Below are 26,201 nucleotides of genomic sequence, written 5' to 3' on the forward strand. Positions count from 1 at the left end.
GGCTTGTGACATCACGGCCCGCCACCTTGTGACATCCTGTTCTGCCCCCTCAATGCAAGTCTATGGAAGGGGGCGTGGCGGACGCCACGCCCCCTCCCATAGACTTGCATTGAGGGGGCGGGGTGTGACATCACAAGAGGTCGGGGCCATGGTGTCACAAGTCTCTGGCGCCAGCTCTAAACATTTGGGACATTTTGTTCCGAACGCTGAGCAACGGAGTACCCCTGTAATGGGTGAATAAAAGCACTTATATTTTCACAATTTTTCCCTGGAGTTCCATCTTCCATTTGCTTGTTGAAAACCTAGGGAAATTAGATTTTCGGATAAACAACACGTACCACATAGGAAACCAAAGTGGATGGAATATGGTTAGAGCCCAAGCTCAAGTCAGCCCCATCACCCTTTCTCACATTTTGTACAAATGGAAGGCCCCGCTCAATGGACTGTCTCATCATTTCTATAGTGAACATATAGCACGAATAACCAACAGATGGCAGTAAACAAAATGTCAGCTATTTTATCGTTGTAGACTTCTCTGTGCAGGTAAATCTTCATCGGTGAGGTTATAAAGAAAGTGCAAGAAACATGGTGTGACTCATCCCTAACTCACCTACATTACGCTTCAACAACAAAGGTTAGTGATCTCATATCTATATCTTTGGGTGTGTACGGCTCAGGCTAGACATTGCTTTAGCTACACAACCTTTCTTGGCAGCCAATCACCTAGCATCTCATTTAAAGGGGTTTTCCATCCTGGAATTAAAGGGGTACTCCACTGGAAAATAGTGCTGGGTGATATACCGGTTCATACCGAGTACCGTTTTTTTTTCCAGTACGATATGAATTTTTCCTATACCGCAATACCGTTTGGGCCCCTCCCCCCCTTTGAATGAAGGAATTATCAGCCGCAGCGACTATCCCCACATCGGGGAACTAATCATATGTGACCCGCCGGTGCTTTAAATGAGTTGTGTGCCGCGGCGTTGGAAATTATTAATAAAGGACATATGTACTGATGATTTTAACATATTCCTGTAAACTTTGACTCACCTTCCTACGTTCCCCCGTTGCTCCAGTATGAGCCTCACTGTTCTCCGCTGCGACCCTCATGCTGCTTCCTGGGGACGAGAACCTCACAGAGCCGTCTCGGCCGGTGATAGGCTGAGCACACTGTCATGTAAGGAAATACCGTTAAATATGTTGGAACCTGTGATATGCATTTTGGTCATACCGCCCAGCACTACTGGAAAACATTTTTTTTATTTTTTATTAACTGGTGCCAGAAAGTTAAACAGATTTGTAAATTACTTCTGTGAAAAATCTTAATCCTTCCAGTACTTATCAGCTACTGTATAGTGTATAGGCCATATTCGAATTCGCGAATATTCGCGAATATATGGACGAATATTCGTCATATATTCGCGAATATTCGCATATTCGTTATATTCTCGTTTTATTTTCGCATACGCGAAAATTCGCGTATGCGAAAATTAACATATGTGAAAATTAGCATATAAAAAATTAGCATACGCGACAAATTCGCATATGCGAAAATTAGCATATGCCACTTTTCGCATATGCGAATTTGCGCACGCCAGTCTCACACAGTAGTATTACAGCCTTCTTTACACCACACAAGCTGGAAGCAGAGAGGGATGATCACTGTGATGTGTACTGTGAAGAAAAAAACAAAAAAAAAACGAATATTCGTAATTACGAATATATAGCGCTATATTCGCGAAATTTGCGAATTCGCGAATATGCGATATTCGCGAATAATATTCGAATTGCGAATATTCGCGAGCAACACTACTACTGTATGCTCCACAGGAAGTTATCTTTAAAAATGTATTTTCTGTCTGACCACAGTGCTCCCTGCTGACACCTCTGTCTGTCTCAGGAACTGTCAAGAGCAGGAGAGGTTTGCTATGGGGATTTGCTCCTGCTCTAGGCAGTTGATTTAAAAAATAATAATAATTTAACTGGAGTACCCCTTTAAGTGTTACTGCTGACAAGGTAGCTGATATCATTTTGTCATGCTGACTGACTTATAAGAGCAAGGGTGAGGATTCTTGAAATCAGCTACCTTAGTTATCTCTGAGGAAACGAGGAAAGTCAACATTGCTTTGCATCAAAAGTGCTTTACAAGCAAGGGCATTGCTGATTGTAAGATTGTCTCTAAATTAATGAAGAATCTTAAAGGGGGTTATCCAGGAATAGAAAAACAGAGAGGTTTTATTTCATAAACAGCTCCATGTCTGTCCCCAGGTTGTGCATGGTATTACAACTTGGCTCCATTTACTTCAATGCAATTGAAGTGCAGAACCACACCCAACCTGGAAACAGACGGGGAGTGGTTTTTGCAAGAAATTAGCTCTGCTTTTCTATTCCTGGATAACCCCTTTAAGGAGAAAGGTTCAATTGCTACAAAGAAGGCTTCAGAAGGACATCCAAGAAATTTCAGCGAGTGCCAGGAACATCTCTTAAAGAGGATTCAGCTATGGGATCAGTTTTACACCAATGCAGAGCTTACTCAGGGATCGCTGCAGGCAGGTGTCAGGGGCCGGACATCTACATGCATAGTAACGCAAAGGATTTTGGAGGCTGACCTGGTGTCAATAAGGGCAGCAAAGAAGCTGCTCCTCTCCCCCCCCCAAAAAAAGCAAAATAAACATCAAGGATAAGCTGCCATTCTGTAGGAAGTACAGGGATTGGACTACAGAGGACTGGGGAAGAGTTATTTTCTTTGATAGAGCCCCCTTTAGACTGTTTGAGACATCTGGAAGTAAGATTGTCTGGAAAAGAAAAAATTGTGTCAGTCTTAAAACTTTTGAAAAGATTACACTTATGGACAGTTTCTGTGCTTTTTCCTTACATAGAAGCAAGTTGCAATTTTTTTAAATCTTTTGTTATCCTGACCCATAATCTCTGTTGGTTATTATTAGCCAATTTGAAACAGTACTGTCAGTTCTATATTATTGCTGTGTACCGCGCGGATTGTATCAGCTGCCCCCTACTTTAGGGGACATCACTGACCACCATATAAAGTATCCTTTAGCACTGTTATTAGAATTGGAATTTAGTCACTGCCGGTCAGTATTATTTCAGCACTATAGGGTGATAATATTTTAGCACTGTATGATATACTTAGAAATTGCGTGGGACAGTCACATCGGCACTGCACTTTGTATAGGAATCATGAAATCCAGCACCCAGTAAAATCCATTTCTCTTTATTCTTAAAGGGGTACTCCACCCCTAGACATCTTATCCTCTTTTCAAAGATGTCTGATTGCGGGGGTCCCGCCGCTGAGTACCCCCGCAATCTCCCTGCTGCATCGGCATTCATTCAGAGTGCCGGGTGCAGCGCCAGAGGTTTGTAACGTCACGGCCACGCCCCCTCAATGCAAGTCTATGGGAGGGGGCGTGGCGGATGTCACGCCCCCTCCCATAGACTTGCATTAAGGGGGCATGGCTGTGACATCACGAGCGGGGTGTGACTGTGATGTCACGACCCTCCGCCACACATCGCCAGTCATCCAGCTCGGAACAAAGTTCGCTCCGTGCACCGGATGACTGGGGTGCCCCAGCAGAGATCGTGGGGGTCCCCAGCGGCGGGATCCCAGCGATCAGACATTGTATCCCCTATCCTGAGGTTCAGCAAGCTGTCAGGACACTGAAACAGCACAAATCTCCAGGTCCAGATGGGCTTTCTAATAAGTAATAAATATTATAAGGCCTGCAGGCCCCTTCTTGCCCCATATTAGACAAAAATGTATAATAGTGCTATGATACAAGGGTCATTCCCCCCAGAAATGATGAAAGCTTTAATAATAACCCTACCCAAGCCAGGGAAAAATCCCAATATGCCTAACCACTTCAGGCCAATAGAACCTCCTGAACACAGACTTAAAAATGTATGCCTCTATCTTAAAAGGCAGATTGAACCACGTCTTACCCCTATTGGTAGCGAACGATCATAAATGGTCGCCAAACTAATGATGGTACTCGTTGTATTATGGATATTATTTCAGCATTGGAAAAACAGAGAACGCCTTCTCTGCTTCTCACATTAGACGCAGAGAAGGTGTTCAATAGAGTGCATTGGGGGTACCTCTCGCAGGTGTCGGACAAATTTGGCCTGAAGGGGACATTTGGATCAGCAGTAATGGCGTTCTATAGCTGCCCCTCAGCCTGTGTTTATACCTCTGGGGTTAGGTCTGGGGAGTTCTGGATGACCAATGGTACAAGACAGGGTGGCCCACTGTATCCTATAATCTTCTCTCTAGCGATGGAACCATTGGCTCAAAGTATCCGGTCCTCCCCAGACATAGCCGGAATGAAGATAGGAAAGATACAATATCGAGTGGGGATGTTTTCAGACGATTTCATTCTATGCTTAACGAACCCTAGGAATTCTCTCTTAGGGTTGGGTAAATATGGTGCAATTAGTTATAACAAAATTAACTCGGGTAAATCCATTATACTGGATATCTCAATACCCCCTTTACTTAAAAAAAACTTTACAAGCAGCCTTTCCATATCAATGGGCTAGGGGCCAGATTACAAACCTAGGAATAACTCTTACCACCCCTCTGTCCAATATAGTTCATTCGAATTTCTCTCGGCTAACCTCTATTAGCTCACAAGATTTGTCTACATACGTAAAACTACCATTATTGTGGGCAGGTCGTATTGCTGTTGCTAAGATGACACTGCTACCCAAAATCCTTTACTATTTACACAACTTACCAGTACCAGTTCCTAAAGGGAAAATAATGTCATTGATTAAAACTCAGGGTATCAGCAAAGTTGTTATACCTCCCTGTTTTTTTTATTTTTATTTATCAACTGGCTCCAGAAAGTTAAACAGATTTGTAAATTACTTCTATTAAAAAATCTTAATCCTTTCAATAATTATCAGCTGCTGAAGTTGAGTTGTTGTTTTCTGTCTAGCAACAGTGCTCTCTGCTGACATCTCTGCTTGTCTGGGGAACTGCACAGAGTAGAAGAGGCTTGCTATGGGGATTTGCTTCTAAACTGGGCGGTTCCCGAGACACGTATCATCAGAGATCACTTAGACAGAAAAGAACAACTCAACTTCAGCAGCTCATAAGTACTGAAAGGATTAAGATTTTTTTTTATAGAAGTAATTTACAAATCTGTTTAACTTTCTGGAGCCAGTTGATATATATGAAAACAAGTTTTTCCCTGGATAACCCCTTTAACTGTCGAACATCCAAATGTATTACATTCTTGGAGATAGCTAGGAAGCTATTTTATAGATGGTATCTAACTCCATTTAATCTAACTTATGTTGGTGTTGCAAACTTCAGGTAAGCACGCTATTACATATGTGGTGGGAGTCCAAAAGCATAAGAAATCTTTGGTCCCAAATTATGATTTTGGTAAGCAGTATAGTAGGTTTCCCAATAGCCTGGGGACCGGAGATGGCCCTCTTACTCGTAGTGCATCCAGTGTAGATAAACCAAAGAATGGAGCACTCACCCGGTCTTGATGTGTAGTACAACATAGTAGTGATATATAGTGGTTGTCACGATGCCGGCTGGCAGGAGGTGGATCCTCTGTGCCAGAGAGGGATTGGCGTGGACCGTGCTAGTGGACCGGTTCTAAGTCACTACTGGTTTTCACCAGAGCCCGCCGCAAAGCGGGATGGTCTTGCTGCGGCGGTAGTGACCAGGTCGTATCCACTAGCAACGGCTCAACCTCTCTGACTGCTGAAGATAGGCGCGGTACAAGGGAGTAGACAGAAGCAAGGTCGGACGTAGCAGAAGGTCGGGGCAGGCAGCAAGGATCGTAGTCAGGGGCAACGGCAGGAGGTCTGGAACACAGGCTAGGAACACACAAGGAAACGCTTTCACTGGCATAATGGCAACAAGATCCGGCGAGGGAGTGCAGGGGAAGTGAGGTATACATAGGGAGTGCACAGGTGAACACACTAATTAGAACCACTTGCGCCAATCAGCGGCGCAGTGGCCCTTTAAATCGCAGAGACCCGGCGCGCGCGCGCCCTAGGGAGCGGGGCCGCGCGCGCCGGGACAGGACCGACGGAGAGCGAGTCAGGTACGGGAGCCGGGGTGCGCATCGCGAGCGGGCGCCACCCGCATCGCGAATCGCATCCCGGCTGGAGGCGGTATCGCAGCGCACCGGGTCAGTGGATCTGACCGGGGCGCTGCAGAAACGAGAGTGTAGCGAGCGCTCCGGGGAGGAGCGGGGACCCGGAGCGCTCGGCGTAACAGTGGTGATAGTGAATTTTGTAACTATTGCTAAAAATAAAATTACTGCAAAATGGACCGAATCTTAAAGGGGTACTCCAGTGGAATTATTATTATTATTATTTTTTTTTAATGAACGGGTGCCAGAAAGTTCAACAGATTTGTAAATTACTTCTATTAAAAAATCTGTATAAATCTGTATAATACAGAGGAAGTTCTTTGCTTTTTGAATTTCTATTTTGTCTTGTCCACAGTGCTCTCTACTGACATCTCTGTCCGTGTCAGGAACTGCCCAGAGCAGCATAGGTTTGCTATGGGGATTTTCTCCTGCTCTGGACAGTTCCTGATATGGGCATCAGGTGTCAGCAGAGAGCACTGTGGACAAGACAAAAAAGAAATTCAAAAAGAAAAGAAATTCCTCTACAGTATTCAGCAGCTAATAAGTACTGGAAGGATAAAGATTTTTAATAGAAGTAATTTACAAATCTGTTTAACTTTCTGGCACCAGTTGATGTTTTTCCACCGGAGTACCCCTTTAAGTGTTTGGTCAACACAATGCATCATACCTGCTAAATGGAGTACAGTATAGCATCGCCTTCGAACAACCTACTCCGTTGTTGTTTTTTATTTTTATCTATGGTCAAAATGGCTAGCATATAAACCCCTTGACAGTTAAGTATTAAAGGGGTACTTCCGTGGAAAACTTTTTTTTTTTTTTTAAATCAACTGGTGCCAGAAAGTTAAACAGATTTGTAAATTACTTCTATAAAAAAAAATCTTAATCCTTCCAATACATTTCATACTACAGAGGAAGTGCTTTTCTTTTTGGATTTCTCTGATGTCATGACCACAGTGCTCTCTGCTGACCTCTGCTGTCCATTTTAGGAACTGTCCAGAGCAGCATATGTTTGCTATGGGGATTTTCTCTTGCTCTGGACAGTTCCAAAAAATGGACAGAGATGTCAGTAGAGAGCACTGCGGTCGTGACATCAGAGAAATCCAAAAACAAAAGCATTTTCTCTGTAGTATACAGCCTTTCAAAAGTACTGGAAGGATTAAGATTTTTTAATAGAAGTAATTTACAAATCTGTTTAACTTTCTGGCACCAGTTGATTTAAAAAAAAAGTTTTCCACGGGAGTACCCCTTTAAAGGGGTACTCCGGTGAAAACCTTTTTTCTTTTAAATCAACTGGTGGCAGAAAGTTAAACATATTTGGAAATTACTTCTATTAAAAATCATAATCCTTCCAGCACCTATTAGCTGCTGAATGCTACAGAGGAAATTCCTTTCTTTTTGGAACACTGATGACATCACGAGCACAGTGCTCTCTGCTGACATCTCTGTCCATTTTAGTAGCCATGCATAGCAGATGCATAGCAGATGCATAGCAAATGCATGCTATGGGCAGCATGGTGGCTCAGTGCTTAGCACTGCTGCCTTGCAGTGCTATGGACTTGTGTTCTAATCCCATTAAGGACAACAATGAATAAAGTGTTATTATTATTATTATAATAACAACATCAGCAGAGAGCACTGTGCTCGTGATGTCATCAGAGAGCATTCCAAAAAGAAAAGAATTTCCTCTGTAGTATTCAGCAGCTAATAAGTACAGGAAGGATTAAGATTTTTTAATAGAAGTAATTTACAAATATGTTTAACTTTCTGCCACCAGTTGATTTAAAAGAAAAAAGGTTTTCACCGTAGTACTCCTTAAGGACCAGGCCAATTTACACTTTAGGACCAGAGCGTTTTTTGCACATATGACCACCGTCACTTTACGCATTAATAACTCTAAGATGCTTTTACCGAATATTCTGATTCTGAGATTGTTTTTCCGTGACATATTCTACTTTATTTTGGTGGTAAATTTTCGGCGTTACTTGCATCCTTTTTTTGTGAAAAATTCCAAAATTTCATGAAATTTTGAAAATTTAGCATTTTTCTAACTTTGAAGCTCTCTGCTTGTAAGGAAAATGGATATTCCAAATACATTTTATTTTTATTCACAAATACAATATGTCCACTTTCTGTTGGCCTCATAAAATGGACATATTTTTACTTTTTGAAAAGCTTTGAGGGCTTCAAAGTAGAGCAGCAATTTTCAAAAATTTCATGAAAATTGCAAAATCTGAAGGGACAGATGTAACATAACTACAACTCCCAGCATGCCTGGGCAGTCTAGGCATGCTGAGAGTTGTAGTTTGGCAACATCTGGAGGGCTACAGTTTGGGCACCACTGTAACAGCCTTTGGCTGTCTGGGCATGCTGGGAGCTGCAGTTCAGCCTTCCTAGTGGTTGCCACAGTAAAAATCACTTTACTTTCAGTTTCATTTCTCCCCCCACCATCGATTCCCTACCTGAGCCGGGATCTCCGGTGAATATCTGCGATGATTGCCGGGCCCCACGAGTCTTCTCCTCCAGGTACCAGCCTCCATGTTCTCCCCCCGTTCTGCCTGACATCCAGGGGTGGGCAGAACCCCCCGTTCTGCCCACCCCTGGATGTCAGGCAGAACGGGGGGAGAACATGGAGGCTGGTACCTGGAGGAGAAGATGGCAGAGCAGGACGGTGAGTTGCCATGGAAACCCCCTTTCCATGGCAACTCACCGTCCTGCTCTGCCATTGGTCAGAATCAGTTCTGACCAATGGCAGGGGATGGGAGGAGATCGCAGCATTGCGACCTCACTCCTACCCTGCAGGATGCTGGGGCCTGTCACTCACAGGTCCGAGCATCCCTATTTTCCGGGTAATCGGGTCACAAGAGACCAGATCAGCCCGGAATAGGAGAAAATCGCATGTCTGAATTGACATGCGATTTTCTGCGATCGCCAACATGCGGGGGTCCCGCCCCCCCCCCCCCTCCCCCTCGGCATTTGCACGGCATGCCTGCTGAAAGATTTCAGCAGACATGCCATTCCGATCTCTGCCCGGCGTGTGGCAGAGACCGGAAATACAACAGGACATTCTATAACGTCCTTGGGCATTAAAGCCCAGGTAGCGGGGACGTTCAAGAACGTCCTATGTCCTAAAGAGGTTAAGCATTATGGACAGATTATGGGTAAAGAGTTTATATTGGCCCACCCAGTTTATACTTATATACAGTCGAGCCGGTCTTGTATTATGATTACATGTTCAGCTGATCTTGTTTGTTTTGTCCTTCTACGATTGTTTTTCTTTTATTTTTATTATTTTGAGTAATTATGTATTGTGTGGAAAAATTGAATAAATAAAAAGTAAAAAAAAAAAAAAAAATGTCTAGGGGCGGAGTACTCCTTTAATTCATCTTGGACATAAACAGCATAGGAGTGTTAAAAATACCACCTCAATCTTATAATCTTTATCACATAAGGATCGTAAGATAGAAACGCGTTGCAGTGATATTTTTCATCCAAGATTAATTAAAAATACAGAGAAGTGGATTGTACTGAATTTCTTTGTTCCTATACAAAGTGATAGTGTGATAGGGGGGTCTTAAATTGTATGCATTATACGGTATTTGCTACATATAAGGGGAGATTTACCAAAACCCGTCCAGAGGAAATGTTGCTGAGTTGCCCATAGCAACCAATCAGTTCGCTTCTTTAATTTTTGAAAAGGCCTCTGAAAAATGAAAGAAGCGATCTGATTGGTTGCTATGGGCAACTGGTGAACTTTTTGAAAGAAGCGATCTGATTGGTTGCTATGGGCAACTAGTCAACTTTTCCTCTGGACAGGTTTTGATAAATCTCCCCTGTCCAGAGGAAAAGTTGCTGAGTTGCCCATAGCAACCAATCAGATCGCTTCTTTCAAAAAGTTCACCAGTTGCCCATAGCAACCAATCAGATCGCTTCTTTCATTTTTCAGAGGCCTTTTCAAAAATTAAAGAAGTGATCTGATTGGTTGCTATGGGCAACTGGTCCACTTTTTGAAAGAAGCAATCTGATTGGTTGCTATGGGCAACTGGTCAACTTTTCCTCTGGACAGGTTTTGATAAATCTCCCCCATACAGCATAGAGGACATCAGACATATTTCTACTTCCCCAGTCCCAAGTATTTTAAGTACTTTTGCAAAACTCCTGAGGACAGTAGTCAGTGTCTGAAGATAATGTACTCATGTACCTTGTACTTTGTTAAACTATTTCAGGAAATATGTTCTATTTCTGTAGCATAGCAATTCTGTCCCCAGGGCCCATGTGCAGCACGTTTTGTAGATCCCCTCCAAGAAAAAATGTATTTACTGAGCCCAAGCTTGTTCTTGGAACTTTTCATCTGGTAAAGAAAGGACAGGAACGGACAGTATGGGAGTGTATGGCCGGCATGACAGGGGGAGTAAGGGTAGCGAGGTAGGGGTTAAAGGGGTAGTCCAGTGGTGAAAAACGTATCCCCTATCCTAAGGATAGGGGATAAGTTTGAGATCGCAGGGGGTCCGACCGCTGGGGCCCCCTGCGATCTCTCTGTACGGGGGCCAGGCTCTCCGGCCAGATAGCGGGTGTCGACCTCCGCACGAAGCGGCGGCCGACACGCCCCCTCAATACATCTCTATGGCAGAGCCGGAGATTGCCGAAGGCAGCACTTCGGCTCTGCCATAGAGTTGTATTGAGGGGGCGTGTCGGACGCCGCTTCGTGCGGAGGTCAACACGCCCCCTTCCCGCGGACTGTCGGGGCTCCGTACAGGAGATTGCAGGGGGCCCCAGCGGTCGGACCCCCCGCGATCTAAAACTTATCCCCTATCCTTAGGATAGGGGATAAGTTGTTCACCACTGGGTCACCACTGGACTACTCCTTTAATGTTTATGAAGGAGGGAGGTCAGTGTGAGGTGGAGGGGTCAGTGGCAGGTGAAGGGTCGGTACTGGGAGGGGATAAAAGGGGCAGTGAGTGGCGGGAAGGACAGTCCAGTGGAAGACAGGAGTTTGCCCACCCGCCCTGGTGTGTGGCTGTTTCTTTGTCACGGCGGCAGGAGAAGGAGGGGGATGAGGAGGTGTTGAAGGAGAAGGAGGTGTGGTGATGGTGTTGTTCAGCTGGGGCGGTACCCAGCTGGGCTTGGTAAACCCCTGCGGGCATGGTCCCAAAGGGAGAAGAAGGTCTCCGAAGGTGGTGTCCTGGGGTTAAGTTTATGGACAACCCAGGGCAAAGTAAGAGATCGGAAGGTTATGTCACCTCTAAGTCCCCCTCCTTTTTGCACTATTTTATATGAAGGTTTATTTAAGTGATATTTGGTTTTATATGGTTGTTTTAAAATAAAATGGCCGCTGTGGCCTTTCCACCAACATCAGTGTCTGTGTATTGTTTACTTGGGGAAGTGGAGGGGTGAGAAATGGGTGTGAAGGAAGCGGAGCTTTACGCTCCCCTAGTCAAGTGATTGATTCCCATGATAAATTATATATAAGAGAATAACCGTACACGCAATAATATCATTTACGGTATTGGTTTACAGTCACCTGTCTGTGTGTTATTAGATTAGATACATTGTGTTTGTCTATGGTTGTGACATAGACAACGATCAGACCACAATTTATTAGAAATCAATGAAGGTCATTTTAAAAGGTTCCCATACTTTGTCTTGTAATTGTATGTCAATCGACCAGCTACATTGTTTTGAATGTACTTCAGTCCCGTACTGTAAGCACCAAAAACACTGATAGACTGATATTAAAGGGGTACTCCACTGGAAAACATTTTTGTTTTTAAATTAGGCCCCTTTCACACTACATAATTACTCAGTTTTCGAAGTTCTGTCGGGAAATCGGCAGTAAAACGGCCGTTATAAAATCCCATTATAGTCTATGGTATTTTTCTAATAGCCGTTTTAACCCGTTATAGCCCGTTATTAAAGGGGTATTCCAGGCAAAAACTTTTTTTTATATATATCAACTGGATCCAGAAAGTAAAACAGATTTGTAAATTACTTCTATTAAAAAATCTTAATCCTTTCAGTACTTATGAGCTTCTGAAGTTAAGGTTGTTCTTCTCCGTCTAAGTGCTCTCTGATGACACCTGTCTCGGGAAACGCCCAGAAGCAAATCCCCATAGAAAACCTCTTCTAAACTGGGCATTTCCTGAGACAGGTGTCATCAGAGAGCACTTAGACAGAAAAGAACAACCATAACTTCAGAAGCTCATAAGTACTGAAAGGATTAAGATTTTTTAATAGAAGTAATTTACAAATCTGTTTAACTTTCTGGAGCCAGTTGATATATATAAAAAGTTTTTGCCTGGAAAACCCCTTTAATTCAAGAACTATTTCTCCCATTATTATCTTGCGTTACAAAATAACGGCCGTTATTAATAACTGGCTATAATGGGTTAAAACGGCTATTAGAAAAATCCCATAGACTATAATGGGATTTTCCAACGGCCGTATAGGATTTTGTAACTGCTGTTTTGCTGCCGATTTTCTGACGGAACTTCGAAAACAGAGTAATTATATAGTGTGAAAGGAGCCTTAACTGGAGGCAGAACGTTTAACAGATTTGTAAATTACTTCTATTTAAAAATCCTAATCCTTCCAGTACTTAACAGCTTTTGTATTCTCCACAGGAAGTTCTTTTCTTTTTGAATTTCCTTTCTGTCTGACCACAGTGCCCTCTGTTGACACCTCTGTCCATTTTAGGAACTGTTCGGAGTAGGATTAAATCCCCATAGGAAACCTATCCTGCTCTGGACAGTTCCGAAAATGGGCAGAGGTGTCAGCCAAGTGTCAAGAAGGCAGGGCTGAGCTGCTGAAGTACCCCAATCTGGCACGCCTTCGTATCCTCACTTCACAGCCCCTCCTTAAAGGGGTACTCCGCCCCAAGACATTTTGTCCCCTATCCAAAGGATAGAGGATAAGATGTCTGATCACGGGGGTCCCGCCGCTGGGGTCCCCCTGTGATCTCAGCTGTGGCACCCCAGACATCTGGTGCATGGAGTGAACTTCGCTCTGTACCGGATGACTGGCAAAGCGGGGCGGAGGCTCGTGATGTCACGGTAATGCCAAGCTTGAGATGTCACGGCCATGCCCCCTCAATGCAAGTCTATGGGAGGGGGCGTGACGGCCATCACGCCCCCTCCCATAGACTTGCATTGAGGGGCGTGGCCGTGATGTCACGAGCTTCCGGCGCTGCATCTAAACGAACATCTAGATGAACACCGGGAGATCAGAAGTCTTATCCCCTTTCCTTTGGATAGGGAATAAGATGTCTAGGGGCAGAGCACCCCTTTATTTCACAAACTGAGCTCTGTATGTTAGTCAAGAAGGGATTGCAAGGTGAGGGCAAGCCAGGAGATGTGCCAGACTGTGGCACTTGAGTAGCATATAAGAACACAGCCTAAAGATGCCCATATGCTTTTAATAGCTGTCATCCAAAGGCTTCTGCAGCCACCAGCAATTCTTCCCAATTCCCCCAGTCTAGTGTGCATGGTGTATACCAATGGGCAAATTCATATTGGCGATAATCACATCAACATCATTAGCGGCTACTAGTGAATGCATTGTTTGGATGCATATGACAATGGCCAGTGGAAACCTAAGATTAGGCATGTTCAATTGTTTCGCGTGTCCGATCCTGGTTTAAGGTGGAGTAAGAACACCCTTCTGCCAGCAGCTTATCTCTTGCAGGAGATGATGCTGTTTTTTCAGATGCCTAATTCTTCTTTCCCAAAGTATCCACCTTCAGAAAGAGTTAGAAAGAGTCGCAAACTCAGAAGACAGTCAGCCAATTCAGAGGGTCCAACCTTTACTCAATGAAAACTTTCTATAGGCACTATTCACTACTGCATCATTGTTTACATTTTTTCTGGTCCAATATAAAAGCAGAATAATAGCAATGCTGGACACCCATAGTACCTATAGGGCTTCAATGGTGTACAGGCCAGCGCTACCATGGGACCTGGTGGTACCATTGGTCCCAGGCAGAACTTTTCAGGGGCGGCACTTTGCTGTCCCTTTTTTTTTGGGGGGGGGGGGGGGGGACCTATGCTAACTAATTTGGGGAAACTGTGCTACGTAATGTGGGGAAACTATGCTACCTAATGGGGTGGGCTATGCTACCTAATGTGTGGAAACTATGCTGGCTAATGTAGGGAAACTATGTTGGCTAATGTGGGGAGACTTTGCTACCTAATGTGGGGTAACTATGCTACCTAATGTGGGGAAACTATGCTACCTAATGTGGGGAAACTATGCTACCTAATGTGGGGTTTCTATGCTACCTAATGTGGGGCTTCTATGCTACCTAATGTGGGGCTTCTATGCTACCTAATGTGGGGAAACTTTGCTACCTAATGAGGGGGAACTATGCTACCTAATGTGGTGAAACTATGCTACCTAATCTGGGGAAATAGCATTTCACTCTTGGACCCAGGCCTCACAATGTTTTGGGCCAGCCCTGATGGTGTCCATTGTTTTATCACCATGTTGTTCAGCTACAGGCTGTGTTTTTTTGTCCAAGATTCTGACAGAATATATGACAGAAGCTCCTAATGGAATCTGCATCTCAGATGTAAATAGGGTCATAGTAAGACCTCTGTACCCCCAGGAGCACAACTCATAGACCAAGACTGTGTTTGTTTATAGTGACCGGGGTACATAGAATTCAGTGTACACAGCTTATCCTTAGAGTCACAAGGCCAGATGCATATGTGTGAATATGCATCTGGCCTTGTGACTCTAAGGATAAACTGTTACATATCCCTTAATTCAGCTATTGACCCTTAAATGGGTACAAAGCATAGGGGATAAGATGTCTGATCGCAGGGGTCCTGCTGCTGGGGACCCCTGCGATCTCCCTGCTGCACCTGGCGTTCGTTTAGAGCGTCAGGTGCAGCGCCGGAGGCTCGGGACGTCACGGCCACACCCCGTTTGTGATGTCACAGCCCCGCCCCCTCAATGCAAGTCTATGGGAGGGAACGTGACGACTGTCACGCCCCCTCCCATAGACATGCATTGAGGAGGCGTGGCTGGGACATCACGAGCGGGGCTTTAACGTGTCGTGACGAGCCTCCACCCTGCTTCGCCAGACATCCGGCATGGAGCGAGGTTTGCTCTGGGCACCAGATGTCTGAGGGGCTGCAGCCGAGATTGCGGGGGTCCCCAGATGTCTAGGGGCGGAGTACCCCTTTAAATCTGCTCATGAGGGCCAAGATCAGAGGTTTCACTATAAATACTTCTAGCGGTCAAACTCTTGGGTGCTGGTTGTTAATACTGAACATCCCATAATATTGTTTTGCTTTGTGGGTGGCTTTAGTCAGTTGTGTTGTAGTAGTGGTTGTGTCATAGCATCTGTATGTGTCACGCTGTTATGCTGTGGTATATATTGTTTCTAGGTTACATAACATTGTGTGTCTACCCGGCAGAAACTTCTATATAATCTATAGTTTTAGTATTTAATAACCTGAAGGATCTTATCTTCCAGCTTTAACCTTTCTATTGTCACGTAGACACACAACTGCTATATTTGCTTATTTTAGGTGTTTCTGGGCTATCTTGGTCTTCGATAAAGGTAATAGATGACAATGTAACATACCTAAATAAACAGACCGCAGCCCTCTACGTTATATGGGAAATATTTATACTGCTAATGTAGTAAAAATGTATTAAAAATGTTGGTGAACGAAAGACCGCATGGCCCTTGCAGTCAATTCAGTCACTAATAGTTAGAAAATAAATGAAAAACAATATTTGTGCAAATAAAATTACACAACAGTCTACACAAGATATTAGAAGATAAACTATTGTTTGAAATTCTCTGCTTTCAAAATATCCAAAAGGTGGTAACTTCGCTGAAAACATCTTATCCCCTATCCTAAACGGCCGCGAGACCCCCGCGATCTCCAGGCCGGCAGCGGCGGCGTCTGGAACATAGAAGCTTGGAGCTTCCGCGATCATGAATGTTTATGGGGACGTGGCGACTGTATTCGCCAGTCATCGGGCACGGAGCGTTGTTCGATCTGTGCACCGAATAACAGGGATGCTGCAGCGGACCCCCGTGATCTCCCTGCTGCACCCGGCGTTCGTTTAGAGCTTCGGATCTAACATCTTATCCCCTATAGTTTGGATAGGGGATAAGATGTTTTTAGCAGAGTACTCCTTTAAAGGGGTACTTTGGTGGAAAATAACTTTTTTTAATCAACTGGGGCCAGAAAGTTAAACAGATTTTTAAATCACTTCTATTTAAAAATCTTAATCCTTCCAGTAGTTATCAGAAGCTGTATATTACAGAGGAAGTTGTATTTCTTTCTGGAATTCTTTTCAGTCTAACCACAGTGCTCTCTGCTGACACCTCTGTCCATGTCAGGAACTGTCCAGAGTACAAGCAAATCCCCACAGCAAACCTCTACGGTTCTGGACAATTCCTGATACGGAGAGAGGTGTCAGTAGAGAGCACTGTGGTCAGACAGAAAAGAACTCCAGAAAGAAATACAACTTCCTCTGTAGTATACAGCAGCTGATAAGTACTGGAAGGATTAAGCTTTTGACATAGACGTAATTGACAAATCTGTTTAACTTTCTGGCACCATTTGAGTTTAAAAAAAATGTTTTCCATCGGAGTACCCCTTTAACCCCTTAAGGACTCAGGGTTTTTCCTTTTTTGGCACTTTCGTTTTTTTCCTCCTTACCTTTTAAAAATCATAACCCTTTCAATTTTCCACCTAAAAATCCATATTATGGCTTCTTTTTTGCGTCACCAATTCTACTTTGCAGTGACATTAGTCATTTTACCCAAAAATTTACGGCGAAACAGAAAAAAAAATCATTGTGCGACAAAATCGAAGAAAAAACACAATTTTGTAACTTTTGGGGGCTTCCGTTTCTACGCAGTGCATATTTCGGTAAAAATGACACCTTATCATTATTCTGTAGGTCCATACGGTCAAAGTGATACCCTACTTATATAGGTTTGATTTTGTCGCACTTCTGGAAAAAATCATAACTACATGCAGGAAAATTTATACGTTTAAAAATGTCATCTTCTGACCCCTATAACTTTTTTATTTTTCCACGTACAGGGCGGTATGAGGACTCATTTTTTGCACCGTGATCTGAAGTTTTATCGGTATGATTTTTGTTTTGATCAGACTTTTTGATCACTTTTTATTCATTTTTTAATGGTTTAAAAAGTGACCAAAAATACGCTTTTTTGGACTTTGGAATTTTTTGCACGTACGCCATTGACCGTGCGGTTTAATTAATGATATATTTTTATAGTTTGGACATTTACGCACGCGGCGATACCACATATGTTTATTTATTTTTTATTTACACTGTTTTATTTTTCTTATGGGAAAAGGGGGGTGATTCAAACTTATTAGGGAAGGGGTTAAATGACCTTTATTAACACTTATTTTTTTTTTGCAGTGTTATAGCTCCCATAGGGACCTATAACACTGCACACACTGATCTCCTATGCTGATCACTGGGATGTATTAACACGCCTGTGATCAGTGTTATCGGCGCTTGACTGCTCCTGCCTGGATCTCAGGCACGGAGCAGTCATTCGTCGATCGGACACCGAGGAGGCAGGTAAGGGCCCTCCCGGTGTCCTGTAAGCTGTTCGGGACGCCGCAATTTCACCGCGGTGGTCCCGAACAGCCCGATTGAGCAGCCGGGATACTTTCACTTTCACTTCAGACACGGCAGTCAGCTTTGATCGCCACATCTGAACGGTTAATACAGGGCATCACCGCGATCGGTGTTAATGGGGTACTCCACCCCTAGACATCTTATCCCCCTCCCATAGACTTGCATTGAGGGGGCGGGTGTGACGTCACACAGGGGCGAAGTTGTGACGTCACGATCTTACTTCCCCGTGGTCGGGACGGTATTAGCCTGAGGGCCTCCAGCGGTTCCGGAAGCCGTTACAGGTGGATGCCACATGGTAGAATGCGGGGGTCCCCAGCGGCGGGACCCCGCGATCAGACATCTTATCCCCTATCCTTTGGATAGGGGATAAGATGTCTTGGGGTGGAGCACCCCTTTAAGTCCACTGTCTTTATCACAGATAAGAAGATACTTTGTTGCAGTTATATTGGTAATCTGCAGTATTGTAACAATATAGCAGCAAAGTAAATAAATAAAATAAATATATATATATATATATATATATATATATATATATATATATATATAGTAAATGTAGCCAGATGTTACATTTTGGATTGCTAAATAAAAAATATTTAACACAGTCTTTCAAACCAAAAAGGCCTGCTGTTTGCGGTGTGGTGGTACCGCCGGCTGCGAATGTGGGCCGTGGGCCGGAGTATGTCACCTGTTGCTGCTGCTGGTCGAGATCGTGGTGGACCTACTGGAGATACGGCTGCTGGGCCTCCTCCGCCGGTGCCGTTAGGTGAGTCGACCAACTTCTCCAGTTTTGGGGTTGTGGGTGGGGGTTTGTTAGAGGGTTTACAGGCTTTGATGCGTGATGTGCGGGTCTTGTTAGAGGGACTGGGGTTGCAGGCGGGGTCCCCAGTAGCGGCGTGGTCTGATGTAGGTTAGGGTGAGTTGATGGCAGGGTCATCCAGTGGGGTTGCTGGGTCCTTTGCGGTTCTGGGGGGAAGTGCTTCTGTAGTGGGGGCACCTGTGGCGGCGGCCGCTGCTTCAGGGAAGAGTAGTGAGGAGGTGCGTTTGGCGGAGTGAAGTTTATGTGTGCTTCGAGGGCCCATTGAGTGCCCACTTAAAACAGGAGGTTAGGGAGCATATTTGGAAGGGGGAGTATGTGGAAATATTTTCCCTGCTCCCTTTTGAGAAATTTAGCTTGGACCTCGTTAAGCCGGACGAGCCTAAAAAAGAGCAGGAGAGGTGGCGGTATCACCTTATTCCTCATACTTTTATGAATTGGCTACAGGCTTTCACTATTCTGGCCAGTGTTATAGGTGCCGGAGCACTGTTCTGGCCTCTTTTGCTATCTCAACTCTATTGGGAAGGCGTATAGGGTTTATGGCGGCACGGCTTGGCTCCGGTATGACAAGCAGTTTCGTCAGCGGAAGGCTGTTCGGGTGTCCTTGCGGTAGGATCACAAGGACATTAGCCTTTGGATGCGCTTGAAAGGGAGAAGGCCTCCCGCAGGGCCAGCGGCTTTGGACCCGGGTCCAGGTGGCCGGCTGAGGCAGGCAAGGGTTGCTGCTGGCAGTTCAATGAGGGCCAGTGTAAGTTTGGTGAGTCCTGTCGCTTTAGACATGAGTGCTCCGGATGCGGGGGGGGGGGGGGGGGGGGACATAGCTTGCTGCGCTACATAGCTTGTGTTTCAAGAAGGGAAAGGGGCAAGGGGGTGGCGATGCCGACCAGAAGAGGGGCGATGCCAGTGATGGTGGGAAGGATGCTTCTTTACCTCACCCGGTGGTCCAGCTGCGGCGAGCTGGTTTTGAGGAAGGGTTCCGGAATCTGTGTTCCATGGAGAGTCTGGAAGGGGAAATGCGGAATTTGGTCTCGGCTTTTCGCCATCCGGAGGTTGTGTGGGAGAAATTTTTGAAGGAGGTAAGGTTGGGCAGGATGGCTGGTTCGTTTTGGGACCTTCCTTTTCCTGATTTGCATTTGTCTCCCCTGGGCTTGGTGCCGAAGAAGGAGGAAAATAAATTTTGCCTTATTCACCCCCTCTCACATCCTGCTGGGGTGTCAGTGAATGACGCCATTGATCCGGCGCTTTGCTCCGTTTCGTACATGTCTTTTGATAAGGCCTTGGTTTGGGTTCAGAGGTACAGGGCCTGGGCGCTGCTTGCTAAAACTGACATTGTGGCAGCGTTTCGGCTCCTGCTGGTGCATCCGGACAGTTTTCATTTGTTGGGGTGCTGTTGGGAAGTGGAGTTTGGAAGGGGAGTTTTTTGTGGACATGTGCCTTCCGATGGGTTGCTCCATCTCTTGTGCATACTTTGAGTATTTTGCTACGTTTCGGGAATGGGTGGTACACTCGGAGTCGCAGGTGGCATCTATTTTGCACTACCTGGATGACTTCTTGTTCATCAGTCTGGAGTACTCGGCGGTTTGCGCTATTTTGCTGCAGACCATGGAGAGGGTGGTGGCCGGCTTTGGGGTGCCCCTGGCACCTGACAAAACAGAGGGGCCTGCTACTGAGTTGAAATTCCTTGGTATCGTAATTGATAAGGTTGCCATGGAATGTCAGCTTCTGAAGGAGAAGTTGGAGGAATTGCAGATGGCTGTGGGAGCGGCGACCCGGGCACGCAAGATTACATTTAGCGATCAGCGGGCCGCCTTATTTTTGCGTGTCTATTATACTGATGGGACATGTTTTCTGCTGCCCGTTGGTGGCGGCTACGGCTGGGGCATTGGCGGCCTCGCCATTTTGTGCACCTGACGGCTGATCTGCGGGCTGATTTGTTGATGTGGCAGGAGTTTTTAGGTGTGTATAATGGCCGGTCTTAGCTGATGGAGCAACAGGTGTCCAACTGGGTTATTGAGTTTTTCACCGACTCATCAGGCAGTCATGGGTTTGGGGTCTACTGTCAGGGTCAGTGATGTGTAGGTGAGTGGCCGGAGTGAGGGCTGGGTGATAGGGAGGTGTTGGTCCTGTTTTATGTGGGGCAGTTGTTTGGTGACAGAGTGTCTCCGTCTAGGCTTGGGTGCCGGATGGCGGTGCTCGCCTTTTTGTTTAAGGTTCGGGGCTTGGAGAATGTTACCAAGTCGTTTTTGGTTTGCCAGACAGCAAAAGGTTTTCGGAGGGGGTTTGGGACTCTCGGCGCCCAGTGTCTTTTTCCCTGTTGCTGGAGATGGGGGAGGAGTTACCACAGGTTTGTTTTTGGGTGTTTGAGGTGGCGTTGTTTAGGCTGGCCTTCGCTTTAGCTTAATTCGGGGCTTTTTGGGTCTCGGAATTGATTGCCCCTAGTAGAAAAGTGGTGTGCGGTTTGTTGGTGTCGGATGTGTTGATGGTGGGGCAGATGTAGGAGTGTTGCATTCGGCGCTCTAAGACGGACCAGTTGGGTCAGGGTTTCGTTGTCCAGTTGGCCTTGGTTAGGGGGTCCCTTATGTGTCAGGTGGAGTGTTTTTGGGCTTTCATGGTGCTTCGCCCGCCTGGAGATTGGTCCTTGTTGGTCCATGAGAATGGAGATTTTTTTCTTGGTACAGTTTATGCAGGTTTTTCGTCATTGTTTGGGGGCACGGGGGAGGCCCTCCAGGGAGTTTAGCTCTCACTCGTTTAGAATAGGGGCTGCCACGGAGGTGGCACAATGAGGTTTGGGGCCTGAGGTTATTCGGAGGACTGGGGGGTGGGAATCAGAGCGTTTTAGGTTGTATGTTCGACCTCAATTGCTGTAAGTGGGCTTGCTTTGGTTTACTGCTTGATGGTCTGTTGCAGGGTCGTTTTCTCTTTATTTTCTGTTTGTGTTTTGCAGGGCCAGCTCCGTGTCTCGTGTGAATCGTGGGGCATTCTTACATCCGGAGAGGCACCTTGTGGGCAGATATTCGGCCAAATGGGCGTTAGCTGGGACTTGACAGAGAGGTGGCTCAGGTTAGGTGGTTGGGGAAAGGGGGCTTTTGTGGGCGGGTTTTCTGCCTTTTGTCCCTTATGTGTGACATTAAATTAGACTTGTTGAGGTTATGGGTCTCTTTCCTGGGGAGTTTGATAGTAAGGTCCAATATACTGGCCCCATTGGTTTGGCGGCAGGTGAGGTTGGCACGGGGCATTAATAGGGCCCTGGCTAAAGTCAATCGAGAGGTGGGTCGTTTCATGGCCAGGAATGGGAGGTTTGTTGTTCGCCACTGGGAGTTGGAGGTACCTTCACTGGAGTTGATGGCGTCCGATGGCATTCATTTGAATGCTATCAGGATTGACCTGTGGGTGATTTCCATTCGGGAAGCGGTGGAGAGGGCCGTGGAGTTGTGGGTGGCCTGCTGCGAGTAAGGTGTCACTCACGCCCATTGTGGCAGGGGATGCAGTTGGACTTGGAGGCATTTGGGGAGACCCAGAGAAGAGTATTGGAGATATTAGTATGGTGGGGCTGGGGCGGTACCCAGCCGGTGGTGGACATTCCCTGCAGGGGCGGTTTCAAAGGGGAAATGGTCTGCGAACGAGGTGCCCTTGGGTCAGGTGAGGCACGGCCAAGGCTAAAGTAGGAGACTGAGGATTTGTGTGCCTTCAGGTCCCCCTCCCACTGGGATAGTGATTAAGGTTGTTATTTGCACTGTTGATAATGTTATTGGCAATGTTTACCTGATTATTTATGAAAGTTATTTATATTTGTTAAATATGTTATTTAATAAAAGTTGGCTGCTGTTGCCTTTTTCTACCATACATGGTGTTGGCGTATTTTATTAGGGGGTATGGGTGGGTCACAGCAGCATAGATTATCCCCTAGTCCTAGGTATTGTAGATTTTCCACAAGTAATGCCCATGTAGTAGCAGGGACATATTCAGCTCTGTGGGCAGGTACATAGTGGTGAGGCTGAAGTGCACCTCAATCCCACCGCTACATGCCTGAGCGGCCGACTATAGCACAGAGCTGCAATAGCGCATTGGTGAGTGGTGCATAGCACCAAAGAACATTCTCTGCAATTGGACCCTGGAACATCACTGGGTGAACGGTGCGTGACACCTAAAACAAAAAACTGAACAATATTCTATACGGCTTCTATATAAATAGATATGTGATGTCCCAGTATGGGATATAGTCCTGTACAGTACTTAGGCCCTGTCAGGTTGAGTCCCTCTGTGTCCTAGGGGCTCTCCTGCAGTGTCTCCCCCATAGTAATATATATTATGTATAGCGTTATGTGTGTTATGTATAAAGGACCTTTAAGGACCTTTGAGTTAGTCACATGATAATGTGTTCACATGATGTGTTTGTTACCCAGAGAGCACCAGCTAACCAGGTGACCTGCAACTTGACCTGGACTTCTGGCTCAGCCCCCCTTTATAAGAGGGGGAGCCATTACAATCTCTCTCTTCTACCACACTTCCTACTTAGGCACAGTAAAGACCAGACGTCTCAGAGCCAGTGTCCAGCACATCTGGAGGCCTCAAGCCTAACCTACAGCCACATGTCAGTAGGTCAAGTCGTCTATGTCTACTGTCACTACCTACAGTCAAGTCTATAGTCAAGTCTATTATAGTCAGCATGGCTGTCCTAAAGTCTGTCAAAGTCATTACAAGTCCGAGCAAGCTGCAAGGTCCTTCTGTGTTACTGGCCACCTCTCTGGGATCCTGGCCGAGCTGTAAAGACTATTTCCATCTGTATACCATAGTAAAGCTGCCGTTAACCCAAACCTGGTCTTGGACTATTATTGCCCTGCCTAACCTTGGGATAGTGGAGCTACCTTCGGGTGGTTACTTAGGAAAGCCACGCCCTGGTGTAACAAACATTTAGGGGTTAATACCATCTGCTCCTGGACTACAACATCTGCCCCATACACCTCACCTTCACACCCCCCTGGCTCACCACAGATATAAGGACATAAGGAGACATTTATAAAAGCTTGCTTATGTATGTCTTTATTTAGTTGTTTTATTTTGCTTTATTTATAACAAGTCACATGGCCTTTATAAATTTGTAAATCCGCTTTTTTGTAAGCAAAATCTGTAAGGCAGGGTTGAGCTGAAGTAAATGTATGGCATTTTTTGATGGTGTGCGACTTTTTTGCGACATATAAATCTCTGACCACTGCAATTTCATTTTCAAAACTTGCTCACATATGCCAAACTGAAAAAACTTGCTCTTCTCGCTCTCGCACAAAGAAATGCGTAGTCGCATATGCAACATTTCAGAGACAATCATAATTTTATAAATTTCCCCCTTTATTGTTAGATACTATTTTATGTAATTCAATATTAAACATCTGGCTACATTTACTCTACATTTCTTTTCTTGCTGCTATACTGTTGCCATTACCGTAGATTACCAATATTACTGCAACAAAGTGTCTTCTTAACTGTGATAAAATCAGTGGACTTAAAGGGGTACTCCGCTGAAAACATCTTATCCAAAGGATAGGGGGATAAGATGTTAAATTGTGGGAGTCCCGCCGCGGCCACGGCGGTGGCATCCGGAACATTGAAGCTTGCAGCTTCCGCGTTCATGACATCACGCCACACCCCCTCCATTCATGTCTGTGGGAGAGGGCATGACGGTTAGTACATAGCCGTCACACCTTCTCCCATAGACGTGAATGGAGGGGGCGTGGCAGCTGGCATCGTCAGTCATCGAGAACGGAGCGGAGTTCACTCCGTGCTCCGAATGACAGGGGTGCCACAGTGGAGATTGGGGAGTCCCTAGTGGTGGGACCCACGATCTAACATCTTATCCCCTATCCTTTGGAGAGTACCCCTTGTTGGATACACTGTTATATAATTTTCGTTGCACAAATATTGTTTCTCTTTTATTTTCTAACTATTAGTGACTTAATTGACTGCAAGGGCCCTGCGGTCTTTTGTTCACAAATAATTTTTTATAATTTTTTAATACATTAGAAGTATAAATATTTTCCCATATAACTCAGAGGACTGCTGTCTATTTAGGTTTACCTCTTTATTCCTTGCGTATTGGAATTCATGCATTAATCTTAGTTATAGGGCAGTGAAGTGAGCTGCCCCTTATTTCTTCTTTTAGTTTATCTTCTGACATGTTACATACACTGACATTATACATACCGGTATAAACCTGACTGCAATGGCCTACCTGGAGAGAGGGGGACCTAGTAGTGATCGTAATAGTGAGCTATCTAACGTAGGACAGAAAGGTCATTGTTTAAGAGGTGCTCTGGGATACAAAAACGTATCCCCTATCCTAAGGATAGAGGATAAGTTTCAGATCACGGGGGGTCCGACCGCTGCCGTACAGCACACCGGCTCTCCTAAATGGAGTGTGTCCAGCAATGCACGAAGCGATGGCTGACACACCACCTCAATGCAGCTCTATAGGACAGCTGGAGAATGCCGGACAAAAGTATTATAAATGACACCCAGAAGGTAGGGATTCCTGTAATCGATTACACACTGGAGCCAAGAAAATTAATGTTAGAAGAGAAGTCTAATGAAAAATAACTTATCCCCTATAGAAGGATCATGGATAAGTTATAGATCGCAGGGGATCTGAGCGCTGGGACCCCCTGCAATCTCCTGGATGGGGCCCCGGCAGTTTGCCGGAAGCTGACATCCAACCACCGCAGGAAGCCGCAGCCGGCACACCCCCTCCATGTATCTCTATGGGGTACATGAAGGGGTGTGTCGGGGGTCGGCATGCCCCCTTCCAGCCGACTGCCGGGACCCCGTGCAGGAGATCACGGGGGTCCCAGCGCTCGGACCCCCCGCAATCTAAAACTTATCCCCTATCCTTGGATAGGGGATAAGTTATTTTTCACCAGACAACTCCTTTAATTATGCCTGTCCGGTCACTGATCATATAGTCGGCCTATCATGTGACTATGGGATAAACCCACGGCCGCCCACAGCCTTTCCCAGCAATGTCAGCGGATACTGATCATTGATCAGCTGATTGCCGGACTAGCTTCATTATTAATATAGGTTGTCCTGACTTCTTCTAGATCTATTAGTTAACTGTAATTCCACTCCAAAAGGTTCTCAATATAGAAGCAGAAGTGAGTAATATGTTCTCATGTCCACACACTCATACAACTCCACCCAAAACTATATTTTGGTTTTGGAGACTGATTCCATGTGATGTATTCCTCAGCAGACCTACAAGAAACATAAGAGGTGACCTGGACAAATACATTCGGGGAGATTTATCAAAACCTGTCCCGAGGAAAAGTTGCTGAGTTGCCCATAGCAACCAATCAGATCGCTTCTTTCATTTTTGAAAAGGCCTCTGAGAAAATGAAAGACGAGACCTGATTGGTTGCTATGGGCAACTCAGCAACTTTTCCTCTGGACGGGTTTTGATCATTTTCCCCCATTATGTCTTCTTAAAGGGGTTGTCTCACCATTAGAAGCTATCACCTACCCTAAGGAAAGGGGATAACTGCCTCATCATGGGGGGGGGGGGGGGGGGGTCTGATTGATGTGACTCCTGCAATGTCAAGAATAGTGTTGCTCGCGAATATTCGCAA

General features: G+C 45.4%; 1 protein-coding gene across 1 annotated transcript in view; it reads left to right on the plus strand.

Annotated features, from left to right (window-relative positions):
- Positions 1-515: 515 nt before the first annotated feature.
- TNS4 (tensin 4) overlaps positions 516-26,201 on the plus strand; it is a 79,246-nt gene continuing 53,560 nt past the window's right edge. The window contains exon 1 of the mRNA XM_056547908.1: positions 516-634. The gene's annotated coding sequence lies outside the window, so the exon portion shown is untranslated. The remainder of the gene's footprint in view (positions 635-26,201) is intronic.

Source organism: Hyla sarda, chromosome 12 (assembly GCF_029499605.1).
Source record: "Hyla sarda isolate aHylSar1 chromosome 12, aHylSar1.hap1, whole genome shotgun sequence".
Lineage (NCBI taxonomy): Eukaryota > Metazoa > Chordata > Amphibia > Anura > Hylidae > Hyla > Hyla sarda.